Genomic DNA, 22678 nt, shown 5'->3' with positions numbered 1-22678 from the left:
TTTCGAGGGGCATGAAAACGCTCCCCTTTTCACCATGGGCTCATGAGGGCCCACGGCGCACATTGGTAGGAGCGTCTAGCCCCATTCAACTTGTGTTTATTCCGTGCATAAGTAATTAATTAAGATCCGGCCGTTAAGGGGGGGAGTCACACTGTTGCGACTTCTAGTCTGGACAGACAGGTCAATGTAATTTATGTAAACAAAGCGCGCCAAATACATATTTTATTTCTTCGTACCTCTCGAACATTTGCCATTTAAAAAATGTAAAGCGTGTGCTAATGTGGTGCGATATGAAAAGCTTTAATCATAACACAGTCGTAGTATAGTGCTGTGGTAGCATTTCAAGAAGTCCCTGCTCATTCCCATTTTATTTTTTTAAATAATTTTTACTGTGGACACTTCTACTGAGTCCAATTTTCCCAGACTGCGGAAATAGCTCTATAAAATATGAGAAATGGCTACAGGGCAGCGTCCACGGGCACGCGGCGATTATCTTGATTTGTTTTTTAATGACTACGGAACGTGAAGGGAAGCTTGACGTTCGGTTGCGGTCGCACGCAGGTTCTGTCTGCCTCTTGAGGGAGACGGGCGGATTATAATTCACCGTGGCTGGCGCACTCCTCCTTGAACTTAACGCGCTGCCAAACGCAGTTACACCGTGTTGGCGGTGTTCCTCTACGGTCGGCTTTCTTCGCAGAGGCTGCAGGAGCAGCTAAAATAATTAGAGTCGGCCTTGAGGGAGCCTGAGTCGAGAGCGGCGGGTAGCGGCGCTGACCCGGACAAGCGAATCGCTGCGTTTTCATCAGCCTCAGAACGCTGCCCTGTGCTGACACATAAAACTGAATCCTGCGTCCCACGTCTGCAGACTGTTTTTATTCGCATTTTTATGTATTTAGTCATAATTGTGTACACACCTGTTTCATGTTTAATTAGACGTACGAAAATTTACCCAGAAATGTGCATGATGATGCCAGTTAAACAATCGTACAAGAGGCTCAAATGAAAGTTTTTTTAAAAAATAGTACCAAGTATAGAGTCGTTCAGGTAAAATGTTTTTATTCATAATGGCACTAGTCTTCATATAATCACGTATGACATTCATTAGGGTTAAACGAATTAACTACATTTAAAAAATAATAATTTAGTTAATAGATTCTGTATAGTTAAATTTATTTACTTTTGGTATTTAAATTTGAGTGCTGTAAAAAAATCTTTAATGTGGATGTATGGTGTACAGGCCTATTTGTGTAAATTATAACATTCATGTCTTCTGTGTCCTCATTTGTTCCCTTTGTTTCATTTGTTTGTGATATATATATGAAACAAAGGTCAAATTACTGCTGCACTTTTACGTTGAAGATCAATTAGAGAAACAAAAGACTCATTCCAACGATCTTCGGTGTGGTAAGTACTTTTATAGTGCGGTGCAGGAACTGCAAATCTCTTTTGTTTCAAGGAACATTTTTTTGTTGTCAACAGCCAAGTAGCACAATGAAACAACCATCCATCACCACAGAGAAAGAGTTAGCGAAAAAATTAATTACTCTCCAGAAGCATAAAAAGTTTGGACATCTGTGACAGTAATAAATATGTTGGCTGTGAGGAGCCAGACGGTATCATGCCGGACAGCCTTATTGGACAATGAGAGAGAAAATAATCCTGACACCACAACACAGACACTCTTACAGTAACACAGTCAGTCTCCAGTCACAGGGTCCTGTGTCATAAATCTCTGGAACTTTATATAGCATGAGTTCTTTTACAGTACTTGGGCTACATCGCCAATAAGGAAATGAAGTCCCTCGTATATCGTATACTGAGACCTCTATGATTTCCAATGTCACGATGTTTCATTTACATGATGTTCAATGTCAGAATGCTATTTTACAGATAAATGAATATGGACACAAAATAGCTATTATGAGCAGAAGTCTTCCATCCAGCCTGTCCTATCAGAAGTGTTGTAATTATGTACACACTCCAGAAAATAATCAAAAACCATGCTGCCACAACAAATAGTGCTTTGTGGGGTAAACACATCGGATGACTTTTAGATCTTACATTGTCTAAACTGTTTCTTCTCTCTGTAACAAATGGCTTTGAGCACCACAGCCATCTGCTCTTAATGAAGACATTTTTTCAGGGCCTGCTTTCCATACTGTATTGCCAAGCCTCTCCTTCATTTGCATAATTGTTAAAAGATTTTGTGCCGAAATTAATATCCTCGCTGTGACTTCGCGAGGACAGGGTGCAAACAAAAAAAAAAAAAAAGAGGGAGGAAGAAAGAAAGACAGGGATAAAAGAAACAGAGGGATGAAGTTCGTGAAGTAAAATGAAAAGCTGATCTAATTTTTCTTCGCACCGTAGTAACCTAATCAGGGGTAGCTTTATCTGGTAATCCACATTTAAACTTTAACCTGTAGGGGGCCTCTTTGTGTTAGTTAATGTAAGCATAAAAGGGGAGGCCACGCAGAATGGCTAATCTGATTACTCATATTTCGCTTCATTTAAAGGAGTCAGAATCAAGGGGAAAAGTCAATTCCTTCTTTACAGTTAAATATGGTTTGACAAAATGTGGGAGAGGGATGAAATACGCTTTGAAAAACTGACGTTTCTTTTAAACCGCGGACGAGCTCAGACGGGGACCATCACAGCAGCGAGAGCTGCGGAGACTGGATGTTTTCAGAAGCGTGCCCGGCGATGACCGCACGCCATAAATGATAAATGATGACAGGGGAATATCAAAAGCGATCATCCATGCTGAAATCCGAGGGGAAAAAAAACAACAAACACACTCAAAGTGCAAAACTTGATGCTAATAATGTTACTATGTAGTCTTTGTTTTCACATGTTCCTTTCCACAGACGCTGCGCTGGAAGAGACTCGGGCACCGTCGTCGTAGACGCCCCCAAAATGCGTGGGCGATGCCTTTATTAAAGAGAGCCTGGAACACGAACAGGCCAGGCTTTGCTACGTCGACCAAAAGACGGAAATAAAAGCGCCCTTTTTAAAACAATAATAAAAGGAAAAGGCACGGATGGTTACCTTACTATGCTGGTTATTTTCATAATCATTAAAGTAATGTCCTGAATTGAAGTTGAAATACATATTAAACTTTCCAGATTTCTACACTAATTAGACACCTACATGCTTAAACCCATGGGACTGATGTTTTGTGCAACGCTTTGGACCCACAGTAAAAGAATTCTGGCCATGTTATTAATGCAAAAAGCTGAAAAACACAGAATGGCTGCTGGCACCGAGCAGCAGGTTGATCTCACTCGCAGGCAGCTTGGGAATGACGCCAACGAGACTGAGATTGCATTTTTACCATCAGAACAAAACATCGTAATAACTCAGTATTGCTGGTTTTGTCGCTAACCACTAGCATGGCCACATCGGTGCACCATTCGGGCGATGGGGGTGCGATGGAGTGCCACTGCTGCCAATGCATATCACTGATGTTCACACAGAAAGTGGGAGCCACGAACTGAGATGCTGCAAAGAACAACGTGCCATTATCAACCTCTGAGCTTCATAGGTATCAACGGTCTCATTTTTATTCCACTGGTGTAGAGCACTTGTCCGTAGGCCATGATGCCCAACCCCGGGAGGGTCCGGTGATGGATTGCACGTTGGCAAAGCAGGCCCAGCTTTTTCGAGACAACCACCCTACCATAGCTGGCACACGGGACAGCCACATAAGCGTGCGAGTGGAACATGCGGATCCAGTCTTGATGAAAGCCCGTCAGATTCATGGTCTTGTTGGGACAGGTCTACAAAGTTGCCTATAAAGTTAAAACAACTTTTTTTTTTTTCCAAGAGCCTTTTAATGCCTGACAAATTTAATGCCACTTTTCCACTGCCACTAAGAACCGAGCTGTACCCGACCTGTACCTTAAACTCGTGCTTTTCCATTGCAAAATATGCAAGCCGTACTCGAGCCAGACCTGCGCCGACACGTCCCAGCTTATTAGCAGCTTATTAACGAGACCAAATCCAGCTGGTTGCGTTACCACCACCTGATCGGTAGAAATGCACGGCGATACCGGTGATCTGCACATGGATTATCTGGAGGAAAAAGAGTATATTCTACATGTTATTCATTATTATCAGTATCACACATGGTAACACATTCCTGAAAACTCTGAACTTGAAAATTCCCATCCTCCTACTTTAACAAAGTGTTATAGAACAGCTGAATGGAACTTATACGTGCTGCAATTTACAAAAGCAAATGCGAATTCCGTTAACGTTTGATACTTGCATAACACAGCATTCTTAGATATGTGCCAGAGCAAACTGGCACACATTAAAATAATAATAATAATAACTGCACATAGTAAATCATGATGTGAACTGTGTGAACAGTAAATAAGCGTCTCTTTGGTTTTACATCCCTGTCACTCTCCGAACTTGGCAGCACCTTTAGCGAGCCAGGCTAAGTGTAACTGGAACTGTGCTGTACTGATGTATGGGTCGGTTCCTGTTTGACAGTGGAAAAGCACCATTTGACACATATGACATATTACAAAGGGATGTCAGTTTTATCACATGTGCGTCGAGTAGCGGCAAGCTCTTGTGTAGAAGATTCTTGCTTAGATTTAGCATTGCGGTTTCATGGTCCATATTCATAACACACTTTGTCCACACATCAGGCCAGTTATCAGAACCTTTCATTTTAAAGGAAAGTGTTTGCCATTAAGCGTTTGAAATACATGAGAAGTGCTGTACATACACAAGGTATGCAATAAATAACCAGAAATTTTTTTACGATAAATAATATTAGTAAATGCTATTTTGGAGTGGTAAATTAGATCATTTCAGATTTATTTATCCTTCATTGTGTATATCTATTGCCTATTAGTTAGAAGATTAATCTAATGTTTCCATGATTTGCCCCTTCAAATCGATCATGAACAATCTTTCCCGAATTTGAATCTTTCGGTGTTGACTTACAGAAAGACTCCACCTCGTCTGAACGCCCACTTATTACTAAAGCACTCAGTGGGACTGTCGTACTGCCAGCAGAATAGCAAGCACGGTCGGTCAGCGTGAACCCAAACACCGGTCGCCATGCCACCTTTGGCTTTGTCATACTGACTGTTTCCCTTTAAACTGGGAGGTGTCAGACTCTCTATCCTGGTAATGCATTCAGCTTACTTTTTCTGTAGATTAAATAATGGCAAATGTTGCAAAAGGGTTGACCTGGAGGATCCACGATGAGGATAGCAGGCAGAGCGGGGCCATAAATCAGTTTTTTTGCTAAACGAGAATCCATTTCCTGAATCCGGACGGAGAAAGATGGCTCTCGTGAATAAGGCCGTCTGGCTGCAGGTGTGGCTGGGTCAGCATGACACTCTGAGCTGGTGGTGCCCTGTTTGTGACTGTCTGTGTGTGTCGTGTGTGTCCACTCAGCTCTCCAGCAGGATTTGACTCCATCTAGTGGCTCTTCTGCTCCCTTCCTGCTCGACAGAGGAATCCTGACAGGCCCAGACAAATGGGCTGCTTGGCTTTTCACATTACAGGCCCGTGGTTTGAAGTTAAGCTAATTTTCTAAAATTTAATTACCGCCTTTATTTGTTTCTCTTTTATCATGCCTATTAATCTCCTAAAAGGCAGCCCACTCTTATCAAATTACCAAGTTTTTACTGACTGGTTAAATATCTGGACAGACGGAGTCTTTTGGCTCAAAGACGCCAGGATAACAGAAGCAGTGTGAATAATTAAGAGGCAAAGCTAGCTTAGCCCGTAAAGCTCATTATTATTACCGCAGTATTCTAATAAAGTTGTCTCCGTCATACTAATTTCCTTCGATTTTTTAAATTCTAATGAAGTTGTCTGCCATATTTTAATTTGTCAGATTACTATATGTAAAGAAACAATAAAGTAGCTGAGGATTTCCTCCGTAATCATGCGATTTAACACGTCTCAGGCACCTTATTTGACAAGTCAATTTCCACACTTATTAAGCTTCTGACACACTTTAAATAATCGTATTAGTGCTTTTTGTAAATTAGCTCAATTTCAGAGCGAAGTCCGACTCTGGGTAATGGACTGATCTGAGCCCTAACTTCCAACGTCTGCTTTACTGCACGCTGCCTCTTGTGGTGGAGGAATGACAGTACAATTCCGTGTCACTGAACATACTGAACATTAAAATCTCTGCTGGAGTCAAAGATTAAAGTGTGGGACTTCTGATCAAATGGTCAACGGTGCGATCTAAGGTGGTCTACAGCGAGCCACGCAAACACCTTTTCCGTATTTGTCACCATTAAGCATAAAAAAACAAAACAAAATAATCCTAAAAATAAACAACCGAAAACGTTTTGTAAGCACTTTCAGGTTAATTGAGTCATTAATTGAGTTATAAGATGAGCTTCTGAAATCTGAGGCTGCAAAGTAGTTTTAAGCTAACATGAAGGGACCTTAAACCCCATTTTCCCTCGAAATACGTCAGATGCTGACAGCTCCCTGGCGCAGGAGAGGAGGTGCCATGCTGTAACTTCCCCATGCAGAATGGGACCTCCTACTGGGAGTGGCAGGGAAAGCAACGGCAGCCGCTTCACGGGTCGCCCCCCTGTGGCCACCCCTGCACACGCAGGGGCCTAGCCACAGCTTAGGGCACGCCGTGTTCCTGGGCTTTTATGTTTGACCTTTGACCTTCTCACATCTGGAATCATAATTCGAGCAAAACAGAAGGAAGTTTTCTTTTCTGCTTTCAGATATATTATAGGAGGTCCAACAAAGCCTGCTTTTCTGGGGGTGTGTTGTTTTTATATGCGGCTGGACTGGTTATGAACCCGGAGAACAGCAGCCAGATCGCAGCCTCCCAGTTAGAGAAGCAGTGGATGGTGAGAACCTGCTGTTGTTCCTCAGGCTGTAAGGATTCCCGCATACGGATTGGATAAATATCTTGGGTCTGGGAAGGTGGGACGGCAAGTTGGCCGTGCGTGTGCCTGTCAGTGGGCAGGGGAATGTAGCAGCAATGACTTCTGGGTCTCTGTGATGTATGGTCATGTTTTCCCAGCTACACCAATGCAAACATTTCACCGCAGGACACCTTGAAGTCATGCTCTGGGAATCCATGGCATGAATTCCCCATAATTCCTTTATTTAGGCATTTAAAAAGATGAAAACGGGGTCTGGAATGTCTTCTGATTGTCGTCCAGATACCGAATTGGGGGATGAGCGCCTAGCATCATATCATGATACAGAATGTAACTCCGTTTAATAGATACATCTGTCACAACATGTTGACCTTCTTTCATCTCGCTTCTGCTTCTCCCTGTTGTTTTCCTAAGAGCTGAAATATAAGTTTTCTCTGGAGCACTAAAAAAATCATTGAGATTCCAAAGAGGTGTCTCTGCCAAGGGCCAGGTGCTTCAGCCTAATGTCAGTTGACCTTAATTAATCTTGAGGTAGAAGAACATGTGGGCTGGTGGAGTTAGAGAAGTTCTCATAAGAATGGAGGTGAAGCACGCCATGTTCCTGGGCTTGGTAGGCATTTCTGCGTTGGTTACTGGTTCCTCAGACTGCAAACTCTGGTCATTTGCAAGCTGTCACCCTTGTAACCCTTTTGACTAGAGAAGCACTTCACCTAGATTTCTAGGTGCAGAAAAAGCACTAATTGAAGAAACCTGCTTGACTTCTGAGATGCACACGACCAGAAGGAATTATAACAATGCTGAGATGGGTGTAACTTCTGGAATATGTTAGAAACACTGAGGTTTCCTGGGACGGCAGCTTTGAACCTCCGTTTCACACATTTCAATGGTGCCGTGGAAGAATCACGGCACACTATTCGTTAGCAGAGGAGTTTTGTTCGTTATGAGCAGCTCAGCAGTGGAATCCAAAGCGGAGGATGAATTTGACGTCTCAGGTACTCTGCTCAGGGACCCAGCAGTCTGCCGTTAAGTGAGTTTATTCCTCAAACACCTCTGTACAGCAAGCAAAAGTGTTTGCAACAGTCTTGTCTCACAGGAGCCAAAAGCGAGAGCAGTGCAATGTCAAACGTTCCCGGCATTTCATTCTCCTTTTAGCAGAAAATGTGTCTTCAGGGTATGACGATCCGGTGTTTTAGTCAACATTTTCAAACTGTCTTTTTTCCCTCCCCTTTTCCTCATCAGTATTATTATTATTATTGAAATAATTATTAATGACATTATTACTGCTTTCAAGCTATCAGATAAATAAATTCAGTAATATTTACTCAAATTCTTTACAATGCCAGGTTTCTTTAAGTATAATTGATAATCCTCAGCAATTCATTCTGGGACTTATTCTAATCAAGGCTCGCAATTTGTCATTATGACTGTGGAAACTAGCTGTGGAATTACTTTCAATAAAATTATTTCAATTAATATGACAGAAAATCAGTTCCTTTGCTCTTTTGTGGGGGCAGTACAGTTCTGAGAGAAAGCCTGCCCACATATTTATACCACAAATGTTGTTGTGAAGAAGAAATTGTCTGGAAGGAACCCGAAAGGAAAATGCAGGTGTTCGGTGTGTTAGAGACTGACTGGTATTTTTACCTCGCGGTTGCGGAATGTCGAACACGGGACAGACAAACCGCAAATGCCAAAACAGAGGTGCCTTTAGTTGGGTTGTACCTTTCGAGGCACTCCTCAGCTCAGCCTGGGTACACTACGAAGCATGTCCTGGGTACACTACGAAGCATGTCCTGGGTACACTACGAAGTATGTCCTGGGTACACTCCTCAGCTCAGCCTGGGTACACTACGAAGCATGTCCTGGGTACACTACGAAGCATGTCCTGGGTACACTACGAAGCATGTCCTGGGTACACTCCTCAGCTCAGCCTGGGTACACTCCTCAGCTCAGCCTGGGTACACTACGAAGCATGTCCTGGGTACACTACGAAGCATGTCCTGGGTACACTACGAAGCATGTCCTGGGTACACTACGAAGCATGTCCTGGGTACACTACGAAGCATGTCCTGAACTTCTGCAAAAAAGGAAAAAACATACACACACACACACACACATGTGCAAAGCATTGTTATGTAAATGAACTAAACACGTGCATTTGCATGCTTTAAAAATTAACGGCCGTGCCATGTCATTGGTGCATTTTATGCCTGCCATTCCCCGATTTGCTAATTTAGTACACAGAACTTATTAAACAACCATGTGGGCATTGGCTAGGATAAAGGCCTGAAGTCGTGTTTAAGGCCGACATAAATGGCCATTTTAACACGGTAAACTCTCAGCACAGTTAAAAGCGACCATAGCAGAGCAAATAAATAACCTTGAGATTTATGCTATCGGCTGAGGGGCCATTGGCAAACACTCATTCCGGCAGCACCCTCTGCCAAGCCTGACAAACAGTACATTAAACTTCCAGCATTTAGCCAGATCAGACTAGGTCACATTATGCTAATGAGAATCATTACTATCACATGATAGCAAAATAAACTAATTGTCAGCTTATTTACAAGACAGAACGTCCCAAATCAGAAGGTTAATTTGATCTGTGCTGGGCCATTAATTTGAGATTGAAGCTAAATCTCTCTTGCACACTCCAAAAGAGGAAGAAATTGCCAAAAAAAGTAGAGCATCCCTCTTTACATGACTGCGTGTTTCTCCGTAGGCTTCAGGCACCACGACTTGCCAATTACTTTGTGTTTCTGCAGGAAGTGAATTACGGCATAATTAGCCGACATTAGTGAGTCGGAGTTTACAGTGCCGCACTTTTCTGGAAGTTGTTTACCCCGAAGGCTTTCCCCAGAACACCCTGGCTGTTTGCACTTCCCCGTATCACATTTCCTAATTGTTATGAGGAAGAAACTGTCAGCATCTCGGCGCCTAATTATGTCAACGCTCACGCTCTCCTCCGCAGCCGTGTCACGCTGAGCCGACTTTGGGGACGACATATTTCCGGTGGCTCTGCCGTGTGCCGAGTCCTGAAGGTACGAGTACGGCGAAAACATCCATCCAGCCAGACTCATTACCCACGGACAGCAGATGATGACAAATGTCACTGGCAGATGTTCCTTATATTTAATTGAATATTTTTTCCCCAAAAACTCTGAAATGTACACTTCCTGGATCCAGATTAATTAAACAAAGAACGCATCAAAATCTGTTTTTCAAACTGAGTGGAATACAGCTCGACAGAAAATGAATAAACACCATTTTTAAAGGATAAGAGTAACAAGTATCACAACTTGAAAAGAGTGCTTCCAGTAAAAGACAGTAATTACAACGCTGTGATTATCATCATCATTATGATAATACCATTTTAATTTAATCACACTCATTAATGTTATTTTAATCTGAGAGCATAAAACAGCACAGAATTAATTTAATGAATATTAACTTCCGAGGCTCTCTTTTGTCCCATTGAAATACAAGTAATACAGATTTAAAACCAGCATTTCAATTAAATGGCCGAGAGTTCAGACAAGGACCCATTAATAGAATGAAGGGTGAAATAATCTTATTATATATAAACCATTGAGAATTTTAAACTGTATTTCTGTGTCTCATGTCATTGTCTGAATATGTTGTTTAACTGTCTTATCCAATTGTCTGTTTATTTATTTATATTTCTTTAGCTACAACCAAGGAGACGGCAATTTCATCTCATCATATAACTGAAGATGACTTTGACTATATAAAGACACACATTCACGAATCCTTATCTATGACATTGTCATTGTTTAAAATTGTGGAACGTGGCTTAAATTTAAACTTGATTTATACTTGATGTTTACTCAGTTTTCATCTGGGACACGTTTAGCACATTTCCGTTGATATACTGCAAATCAACAGAAGTCTCACTGACGCACATTTTCAGCAGGATCAGATGGCTTTAGGCCAGTTGCTGCAGCTCCTAGTAGCAAACAAAGTCATTCTAGCTAACAATGCTGTGGCAGGCCGACAGTCTGGTGAAATGAAGCTGAAATTCCCAGGCAGCCCTGATTGGTCCAGAACTCATGATATCCCAAGCTGGTGAGATATCGACTAACTGACAGCTGTCTGGCTCCCATTCCCTCTTCTTTGGTCTTACATCTGAGATGAACAGACAAGCCGCGAAACCTAAACAGTCGGCCTTTGCTTTCATGTCTTACTACCAGTACATTGAATATTCCTTCACGTGCCCCACACCCCCCCCCCAGCCAATCGAAAAGGTTCATCTATGCTGCTGACTTTAAAAAGCATTCCAGTTTGTCTTCTTGTGGCGTTCCTGATTCAAAGACTTCCTCCAAAGCCTCCAAACTCTTTGTTGTACCCATCATCAATACTTAAATAATAACACATGTCCAGGAGAAACTGTTTGATGGTAAATTCCTTTTTGCCAAGAACAATCCTTCCCTTATGGGGTGTTTGGCTGTGCCCCACTGGAGTCCCAGCCTACACAGTCCTCTCTCCACCATGTGCCGCTGACATCTGTCTGGTTGAGGACGCTTTCGCTGACAGGATGTTCCAAGCTGGAACAGGAACTGTAACACCTCCAACAACATCTGCAGCACTTACATCTGCTGTACCTACATCTACACCATACCTACAACATCTGCAGAACCTACAATATCTACAGAGCCTATGGAATGTAGAGTTTCTATGACACCTAGAGCACCGATGGTGTGGAGAAACGGGCTACACTTTCATTCCACCTTTGCCAGGGATCAGTATGCAGTCTGCTAAATTTAAATGTACTTTCTATTAGGATAAAGAGCATGGACACACTTCTCTTCTTACTTGCTAAATATTACTTCTCATATCACCAAAAAATACATTAACAAATGAGTGCTATGATTACTAGATAAAATCATTTCTTTATCTTTGGTCAGAAGCAGCAACCAGGAAACTGTCACTGACGAAACCACTAATAAAAGTTGGACATTTGAACCTGTTACCGGTGGGTCCTAACAACACTCCATGGAACCTCCCACTAGCCCCCCCCCCCCCAACTCATAGTTTCCTATATTTATGTTGCCAATATATGCAAGAAGATTAAGACCATAAAAGCCATAAACCACACAATGCTCTCGTTAAATTGGAGGTGCCTTTACTTAGCGTATGGTAGTTTTATTTGTGCAAAACCATCCTCACTACTGATATTCTCCTTATTCTTAGTTTCTTCCTGAATAGGGCATATCCTTCAAATCACACTGTACACATTTTCATGTTGTTATAATAATTCTTATTATTGATCTTTGATATTTTATTATATATTTTATATTTGCTACAGCGGCATGGTGGTGCAGTAGTTAGCACTGTTGCCTCACACCTCTGGGACCTGGGTTTGAGTCTCCGCCTGGGTCACATGTGTGCGGAGTTTGCATGTTCTCCCCATGTCGTCGTGGGGTTTTGTCCAGGTACTCCGGTTTCCCCCCACAGTCCAAAAACATGCTGAGGCTAATTGGAGTTGCTAAATTACCCGTAGGTGTGTGTGTGAGAGTGAATGGTGTGTGAGTGTGCCCTGCCATGGGCTGGCCCCCCATCCAGGGTTGTTCCCTGCCTCGTGCCCATTGCTTCCGGGATAGGCTCCGGACCCCCCGCGACCCAGTAGGATAAGTGGTTTGGAAAATGGATGGATGGATGGATATTTGCTACATTATTGTACTGAACAGTATAAGAAAAGTGCACATCTTGAAATTACTGCTACCTATAATATAAACTGCAATGTGCTTTGTTGTTGTGTACCTTAAACTGTTAATCCAATAAATAACGGTTAACGCTTGCCTGTAAAGTACAGTTAATACTGTAACGGCTGGGTAAACTAAGCACAAAAAAGGAATTAATGATGATCTTATTTACCAAATGCTGAATCCTTATGCTGAAAGAATCCTAGCTTGATTTAATTCATTTTAAACCTTTTAAATTAATAACATAGTTTTATTTTGCAAATGCTTCTATCCAAAGCGACGTACATTTTGTTTTTGTGAAAGCAGGACCAGCCAGTCCTTGGAGCAATTGGGAGTTAAGGTCCTTGCTCAAGGGCCCAGTGGCGAACTCACTCTGTCAACCTTGGGATATGAGTGAGTGACCTCCGGATCACAAGCACAGTATGACTGAGACACATACTGCCCCTTCCGTGTTCCCATCCGAGGGCAGTGTTAACGTCACCCCAAGTTTGCTGGCGACCACAGCTTTAACACTGAGGGCAGATGGGTATAGGTAGGCAGACCCAGTGCCAGCGTGGGCACCGCGGTACAGTACCATGGTGTGCTCACGCCCTGGTGAGGGGCACCCAGCCACGGGGTCAGCCTTCATACAGTCCAAACTTTTTTTGCATTAAAATCTGACACGGGTTTTACTTTAGTTACACCTGCGCTTCAACCCCCCGGACTTCACACACCTGTCATTTGTCTCCCTGTGACTCATCAATCCAGATGCCCGTCAGGCTGCCGAAAGCACAGCATCCGTGACGGATCGAGGAGCCCAGGGCTGGCGGACTGGCCTTGGCGTTCTGCAAAAAACCAAAACATTTGCCTCCGACGGTCATTACTTAAAAATAACCCTCTGCTTAACGTAATAGCTGGGAATGCAGAGAGAGAAATGTGCAGCTTCCTTCATCGCTCCTGTCCGCGGCAGCCGGGTTGCCTGACATAAATGGCCATTAACGAGTGAAAAAATAGAGGAGCCCTCAAATTAAAAAAAAAAAAATGTATCACTCGTGCACTTCGTGCATACAGAGCAGGGAAATTAAATGGTCGGTCATATACACACGCCACCAACTACCCAGTCGGGGAAGAAGGAGAATTTCCAGGGCAAAGGTCAACACCAGCATCATTTGTACTCTTGGCTGAGACTAGGCGATAAGTGTAACGCTGTGGATATATGTGTGCATGATAATTAAAGCATTTGCATGGTTATCTGGCACAGTACAGCCACTCGGACGTGCACGGCACCTCCCAGTGCATAGCCCAACGATGTGGACCTTTCAGCCTCTGGAATTTTCATGCTCAAAGGTGAGTAGCATTGAAATTTGTTAGCAGTTAGCTCATGTCTCAGGGGACACGTCTACTCATTAAGACCCTGGTTAACGAGCAATTTGTGACTCCAGAATAAAAGTTACCACCAAATTTAAAGGTGAAAAGCCACGACACGCTCAGACACCACATCGCGTCGGTTTCTTCCAGAAAGAGGGATAATCCATTCAGGTCATACTTCATTGATAGATATGAGCTTGAAAATACATTGATTTAAGTATGTATGGCTGTTCAAATTTATTAAATTAAATGCCAAATATTCGGTTACTACTCTATCATCTAAATTTAGGTACCAATCTGGAACAATGAGAAGGCTCCTGTGCGTTAATTCATTAGGTGGGTCTCCATGACAACACACTCTGCCCTCGTCAGCTTTAGAGGTAGTGTGCAACTCCCCATGTGGACGACGGCCCTCTCTGGCAATGAAGCGGGGGCCCCCTCCCGCCCTGTCCACGCCCTGTGGTCACATGACACCAGCCCCACGCCCCCCCCGCGGCTCTCCCAGAGGCAGCACGCCAAAAGGAGCACGCTGGCCATCTGCAGCCGCAGATCAGGTGACTGAGGCGCCGTGTGCTGGCCGTCCAGCCTCGGTCGATTGCCAAGAATAACCCGCCCTCCTCCCCAGTGCGCACACCTCCGGCGGGGGGGGGGAGGGTGGAGGGGTGGTAGGGGGGCTTTCCCTCCAACAGGGGGCCGGCTCTATGCTCATAAAAACAAACATAGGGATCATCCTGAATACTTTACCTTCACAGCGCCAGCAAGAAAATAGTCAGGAGGAGAGAGCGAAAACGCATGAGGAGACTCGTCTGCTCGTCCGCCCTCACAGGACATCGTGAAAGAGTCAGATATTATGAGGGCTAAATAAAAAGCCAGAGTGTGTTCAGACGTAAACACCTGGATTTACTGCTCCCGTAAGAAGGAGAGGGCTGCCTTTCTCCCAACCAGCCAGGGAGATTTGGTTTTTAAGCCAGTATGCTAAGTGCGTATCCCAGTCGATGGGGGATGTGTTGAGGGCCTTTGAGGGGTTATTAACACATTTAATTTCCCACCAAGATGAAGAAGATGCTCTTTATCATGCAGGCCTTTTCCATCCAGGTCAGAGTACAGCTGATACCATCCCGTTATTAAAGACGAAAAAACTATATTTGGCATTCAGTATTACACGGCTAGATTTAAGTCCCTGAAAGGTAGATTATTCAAACAATACCTTCTGCAAGGTTATTTGCATTTGGCTAACAACCCCCCTCCCCAACACACTGGAATGAATAGTCTTTATAAAGCCATTTAAACATATATATTTTAAGCACCTGGTTTTAAAAATAATTTTTCATGTATTGCAGGCAGGAATCCATTTCCTCATACTTTGCCCACCTTGGTGAAATCGCACGAAAAAGAAAGCCTTGATGTATTTGATACCACAGATAACACAAACAAATTGTAAAAATGACTACTACATATATGCTATAAAAATAAGAAAAAAACGATTTCTGCAGTATAGTGCATACTGGAGAAGAAGGAGCTCCTTCTGTTTCCCTGAAAAAAAAGCTTTTGTCTTTAAATAGAGTTTTTAGTGAGGCTATTTACCGCGAGGCTGTAACCTCGGCATAGCGGGGAAGGCGCACGCGGGATGAGGCGTTTGCCCATTTGGCTGCCAAGCAGTTGGTGGGAAACAGTGAAACTAATTTTCTCAGTTCGTGTTACAGCTGTTATCTGCATGACAAGAGAGAACAGATTGCAAATTGCTGACAAAAAAAAACAAATTTCACCAAAAAAAAATCATATAAGCAAGTAGCCAAATAAATAACAGTAAAAGCTGCATTGGAATGGTATAACGATAAATAATGCTCGCCTTCAGGCTGGTTTGTGCGGCTTAATGCGGTTTTAATATCTCTGACACCAACTGGCACTGTCACGAGGGTGATCTGTCCCTTTACCTCAGTCGGACTCAGTCTGATTTACGGAAATGTTTTCTAACAATTGTTTTGTAGTGTGGGGAAAGAAAAAGCAACTAGGAGGAAGTGGGATTTCACCTTGAAAAACAAAGGATTTAAACCTGGAAATGCCGAAGCACGCGACGGAATTTAGACTTGGAATCTTGAAGTAAAATCACGGTAAATTCGTAAGAACTCGGCAAGGAGAGCTCATATTTCTTAACACTTAAGGAATTCTCAGAGTTCTAAGACCATCTATTTATATCTTAATGTATGGATCAAGGCAAACATGGCAAAAGTTAGATTTCGATAAAACCCTGCTAATACATTAAGAGATACAAAGCTGAACTCCGGGCCACGCTGAGATTATGAACTTTTGTCCTCTGCTGCCCCCTGCATGTGATAGAGAGAAGGGCAGACTGCACCACCTCCGAGGCCCCTGGCTCCCGTGCGTGGTTACCTTATTAATGTCGTCTACTAATGTCGTATATATAGGCCCATATATATGATATCACCTGTGTGTGTATTTATTTTTCTTCACTGAATACGCCATTTTAACTCCTACTACTAGTACTGTTCCGCATATGAGTTTTTGCTCGGTCCGTCTAAACACAATGAAACGAACGAATGATTAATACTCACTAGAGGAACCTCAGTTCACAAGTAAACGTTTCAACACGGAAAGCATCATGCTAATTATGGCTATGAGTTGGTTACGGCTAATGCTGGTCACCATTGTTTATAATCGAAGGTTTGTGAATATTTTGGTTCCCCAATCAATTACACCAGGATGGGGGAGAGAGTAGCTAAGATAAGATTGTCTGTCGGTGCTGCTGTATCGAACATTGAGTTGCTTTTACCAGGAACTTCTGATCTAGATTTAGTTAATAGTAAGACATACTTTTTGTTTCATAGTTTACCAAGTGTTTTCTACAATGTGTAAAGAAGCCCCCCCCCCAATTTGTTATTCAAACACATTGATAGAGGCATTGCCTTTGGATTGCAACTGTTCCTAATTGCATTTGCAGTTTTAATAATAAAAAATATTAAATTAAGACAAATTGTGTTTTCCCTGCTGCACTGAAATTGCATGTACCGAACCCTGAATTTTGTGTACTGTTACACCCCTACTAAAAATTCACTGGAAATTCACTTAATCTAAGGATTTATCTTAGTCTACTGGCCTAGGCCTGGACCCCGAATCATTTGGCTGGCCCTGGGCCCCGCCCCTTCTCAGAGATAGGCCTACCTCCAATCTCCTGTGTCACTTTTCACTTTCTTTCCAGCATTGAAACCACTTCTTCCCCCAGGCCCCAGTTTTCCTCCCAGTCCTCTGATGTTTTCTGATTCATTATAGTAATTAAGTAATTAATGTGGCGACATTTGATTATGTCATGGTAAAATAAAGTGCTTTGTGTCACTGGGCTCCCGCTCGGCGGCAGCATTAAGACCAAAGTCTGCCCCCTCACCCCCAAAGTCTGCCCCCTAAAACCCCAAAGCTGCCCCCTCACCCCCAAAGTCTGCCCCCTAAAACCCCAAAGCTGCCCCCTCACACACCAAGTCTGCCCCCTCACCACTGCAATCTCCAACCCGTGGAAGTTTGGTAAAGGACTGCGATCCAAACAAACAGGGGTGCTTATTTACTTATTTCTCTACTTTCCCCATTTCTCATTATTAACATCAGTAATATAGGGCTAGTAATACGGTAGTATCAGTAACAGCAGAAATACAGTAGTATAGTAGAGTCAGTAACATGTTATAGTAGTACAGTAATACAGTAGTATAGTAGAGTCAGTAACATGTTATAGTAGTACAGTAATATCAGTAATACTGTAGTATAGCAGTATCAGTAACATGTTATAGTAGTACAGTAATACAGTAGTATAGTAGAGTCATTAACATGCTATAGTAGTACAGTAATATCAGCAATACAGTAGTATAGCAGTATCAGTAACATCAGTAATACATAGCAGCTCACACTCTTAAAAAACGCTAACATATATGTAACAAAAAAATGTTACATATAAAATATATCAAATTCATATTAATCTGCATTCCTAACAATAAAGTAATTGTCAACCCTCCTTTTATTTTTGCTCATTTTTATTTAATTATAATAACTAAAATGGAGCTTACTGACATTTTAGGCTTGATTCTTACAGGTACTAAATTATGTTAAAAACTGTGCATTTATAGTACTAATAAATAACCACAACCTTCCTGTTACATCAAGAAAAAATGGTTTAAATATTTAGTTGTCTCAGCGTTTGAAATGACTAAGGCACCGACAGTGCTTAAGTACAAAGGAAATAAAAAGAAAATGCGAGTCACATTTGCTCAGTTGAGGGTCCTACAGAAAAAAAAGTACTTAACACCGTCCTACTATATAAGTGGCTGTCGTTTGAGCGCGCGTGTCCTCGCCACCTCCCATTTATCCTTCATGGAGTGGGATTTAACCTCAATCTACATATTGTACATGAGAATCGTAAAGTAATTGGTATTCTGGCGCCCCCAGCTGGCCATTCATATAATATGATATCCATTCCTCCTTCGAACTTCAGGAAAAGAATAATTCTGGTGAAAAAGTGGTGACGGAGGGATTTGCCGCTTTTCATTTTGCCTAGCCTCTATACTGCTTCAGTACAGTTATTAGAATACTAAATTTGTAAATAAATCTGTAATTAAGAAATTTGCAATCACTGTGGCACCCAGCGAGTGCCTTTCCCTGTCATTGTTATGCAAAATGACTGGTGATGACTCAGCTGAAATCCACGAATGGGGTAAATAAAAATGCAACAACATATATAACACAAATAAGACAGCGGCGTGTTTTCCCAGCACAGCCATGATACCTGGTTGAGCCGAATTACATCAGCAGAGTAAATAGATTTAGATGCGTGTTTTGTTGCGCGTTACAGTGCATATCTGAGTAACACTTTACTTCAGGGGGTACAAATACTCAGTAATAACACAGCTAGGGGGCAGCGTGTGGCTCTGTGGGCTAAGCCTGTGTGCCTGTAATCAGAAGGTCACAGGTCCAAACCCAGCCTCAGCGCCTCTGCAGGTCCTTGGGCAAGGTGCTTAACCCCCAGCTCCCTGGGCGCTGCTACAAATAGCAGCCATTCGCAGACAGCTTACTCTATAAAGAGCAAGTTGAAGGAGGCATAAAAAGAGAATTTCCCCACGGGGATCAATAAAGTGTCAATTACTTTATTATTACAATTGAAGTACAAATCATGAACAAATATAGAAGCTACCTGAGATAAAAGTCATGTCATGATTCATTAATGATGAACAAACTTGACAGTATGTAAGTGTTACGGCTGGTGATAATAAAGGAGGGAAAAGAGGGATGATCCACTGAGTGGGTCTTGACACAAGTGGGGCTTCCTAACAAAACAGAAAGCAAAAGGGGGGGCCGAGGAAACAAAGGGACCATGAGTAAAGGACAAAACAGGGAAAAATCTGAACTAACTAAAAGTAACCACAAAGTAAAATAAGTGGGGAAGAGAGCAAAACAGGAAGCAAAGAAAGCGACTACAGCTACAAACACGCAGTAACTATTACAATGACAGACAAACAAACAGAATGACGGCAGGTACTTAAATCATACAAGGGGCAGGTGTTGAATATCACCACAATCAAACAATCAGCAAAGGCATTGGACAACAAGTAGAGCAAATTACAAGCACCAGAGGTGAAGACTGTATTTGTGGTCTTGGCAAGACGGGTCTTTCTAACTTGCCTTCCAAGAAGGAACTACGGGCGCCGCCAATCATAGGATTGGTCGTGTTTGGTGAGAATGCAGCCGATGTATATTTCGGGCAGAGCAAGACCAACATCTGGGGGATTTTATGGTCCTCTGTACTTGTGTTCTTAGTATTGGAACTGGTCTTTGGCAATGAAGTATTACGTAAAAACAGATACGGTCAAGTGTTTGCCCCAGGAAACCCTAACAAGCACGAAGGGTTAACAACACTAGGGAGGACTAGGAGCTCAAGTCGAAGCAGAACAAAAGTGAGCAAATCACATGCAGGTTAAAGCTAAACCAAGGATACAAAGCGAAGACAAAAACATGCACGAAGGAATACAGCAAATTAATAAATATTAAATAATAGGTGAGTCTTAATCTATATAATAATCTATATAACAATTTTTATGGACTTTGCATGATATTTGTCTGCTTGTTTGTTTGATATTGCACAGTACAACCTTCCCATAGACAATCCTTGTGCTCACATCACACCAAGCAAATGCAAAATCACAAAACATATGCATTTAGATGAGAGACGCAGTTAATGGAAGGCTGCAGGCAGGCAGGGTCAGGCAGGGGCAGGTAATGCTGCCCACTTGGCCTGTGCCACCCGCACCCAAACCAGATATCTTGCTCATGTGTTTTGGGGAAGTGCTTCACCCCCCCCCCCCCAACACCTCATCTTCACACACCATGAAGTAAGAGCTTGATGTTTCTTAACAGTTCTGTCCTTGGTTAGATAACTGTCAGCATTGCACAAGGCACCACATTTTGTTGATAAATGTTACATTACGGTTAGCAGTGGTTAGCGCTGTTGCCTCACATCTCTGGGACCTGGGTTCGAGTCTCCGCCTGGGTCACATGTGTGTGGAGTTTGCATGTTCTCCCCATGTCCTCGTGGGGTTTCCTCCGGGTACTCCGGTTTCCCCCCACAGTCCAAAAACATGCTGAGGCTAATTGGACTTGCTAAATTGCCCGTAGGTGTGCATGTGTGAGTGAATGGTATGTGAGTATGCCCTGCGATGGGCTGGCCCCCCATCCTGGGTTGTTCCCTGCCTCGTGCCCATTACTTCCGGGATAGGCTCCGGACCCCCCGCGACCCAGTAGGATAAGCGGTTTGGAAAATGGATGGATGGATGGATGGATGTTACATTACAGAAATGAAGGATCACATGCCATGTAGGTCAGTCAAAATAAAGTACAAATTATTAAAAAAAAAAAAAACTGATGTTAATTGTGCATTGACACAAAGCGGCAGTGAGAATGCATATACAGCACTATAATAAAATAATGTAAAGTATATTTAATTCCATATAATTTTCATTTCATTTTTACCCATTAGTAAAAGATCTTGTCAGATGTCTGTCGCTCGGATCTAAACTTTGAGGTTGTGTAAAGTTTAGATTGTGCGGATGTGGATGTAGATTAATTCATGTGATTCATGTGAAAATATCACACAGGAAGGTGTTTTTTTCTCAGTAACTGCTGAGCAACGTTTGATTGCAGTTCATTGACTAATTATCTGTTTATTAAACAATATAACCTTCTTTGGCATTTAAAACACAGAATCTACTGAAAAAAATGCTACTTATTAGTTTTAGATTACAGCAAATATTTTAAAAAGCCTTTAACGGAAATGGCTGATCTATGAGCTTGACAAATACACAGTAACTTAGAAACTTATGTGAAATATTAAAATATATGTTAAAACTGAATTGTCCATATATAGTTTAAATTAAAAAAAATACTTTTAAAGTGACATTTTAAAAGTATTCTCCCACTCTGCGCACGGCCAGTGAATGCACATCTATAATAAGTGTTTTGAATTATTTTTATTTACTCATCCAGTATCGTGGCCTGAAGTCACCCACGGATACATGCAGACAGGCTCTGTTTCCACGCAGTAGGTCAGAAAAAGGCAGTTCACACGTCTCTCAGTCTCACTGAAGCAGAGTGGAAAACAGAGCAGCTGCCTGACACAGATTCTCACAAAACGCCACCTTTACAATAGCCCTGTGCGCACGGACATTTTGGGGCCAGCTGACGTTATTTTTTTTCCTTTTTAAAAACCAAACATGCACTGAACATAATGATAAGAAACCTGGGACAGGTTGAGTCAGAGTCTCACATCAGCTTTGTACGATGACTCCTCCTGTAATGTAATGCACGCATGTGACTGGAGGATTCATTTAATGAAGGATCCTTTCAATGTCATTTGACTGCAGTGCCTTTTTAACTGAGAATTATTGTGTTACTATTTCTTTCTGCGTTGTCTTTTACTGAGGGACACAGGTTCAGGTTTCCCACGCTGGGCTGTTTGTTTTTTTTGGGGGGGGGGGGGGGAGGCTGATGCAAAGTTTCCGTACGGCATTCCAGCCCATGCCAGTGGGAAATGCTGAAGGTGTACGATGGCCATTGCGACCCCCCCTGCTTTCCCCGCGTTTCCCAAAGAAAGTAGGGTTTCAGCTTCACGTACAACATGTATGTAAGATCACCGCAGAATCTGTGCTGTAATCAGCGGCGCAGCGGCAGGACATGCGAGCCAGGCAGTGCAGGGCGGCTGACCGCATCGCAGCAACAAATCTGCTTTATTCTGTTCTTCACAAAACTGAACATAAAGGCCTTATGTTTATTAACTTCTCTTTGTTGATATTATTGATTTAGACTTCATGGTAAAATAATGGCAATAAAGTACCAGGGGAGGGTAAGTTGGAGGGCTCCATGGAGCTTTTTTCTTTGTCCTAGAGTCCGCACAATCACTACTGGGTGCAATAAATGTATGTGTTTACAGGAAGATGCTAGACAACGTAAAATAATATTAATATTACATTATGAAACCATACAGGACAGAAATGATATGGAAACACATTAATAATCAGTCTTGTTTGCCGTGGATGGGACTGCAGGACTGATCTCGTAGTACACGCTATGGTAATGTCATCATCCCACCGAATGCCGTGCACTATACCCCTAAAAGGCTTGAAAGTTTGATTGCTCTCTGCACTGAACCGGACCCTGACATGTGCTGAGTAA

The 22678-nt window shown here is 42.5% G+C and overlaps 1 long non-coding RNA gene across 1 annotated transcript in view; it reads right to left on the bottom strand.

The window, feature by feature from the left end:
- LOC125749971 (uncharacterized) overlaps window positions 1–22678 on the bottom strand; it is a 91278-nt gene that overhangs the window by 61832 nt on the left and 6768 nt on the right. Inside the window, exon 2 of the long non-coding RNA XR_007400254.1 lies at window positions 13327–13437. This is a non-coding gene — a long non-coding RNA (uncharacterized LOC125749971). The remainder of the gene's footprint in view (window positions 1–13326; window positions 13438–22678) is intronic.

The sequence above is a fragment of the Brienomyrus brachyistius genome, chromosome 1, assembly GCF_023856365.1.
Source record: "Brienomyrus brachyistius isolate T26 chromosome 1, BBRACH_0.4, whole genome shotgun sequence".
Classification (NCBI taxonomy): domain Eukaryota; kingdom Metazoa; phylum Chordata; class Actinopteri; order Osteoglossiformes; family Mormyridae; genus Brienomyrus; species Brienomyrus brachyistius.
The sequence above is the reverse complement of the archived record's forward strand: the minus strand, read 5'-3'. Positions and strand labels throughout refer to the sequence as shown.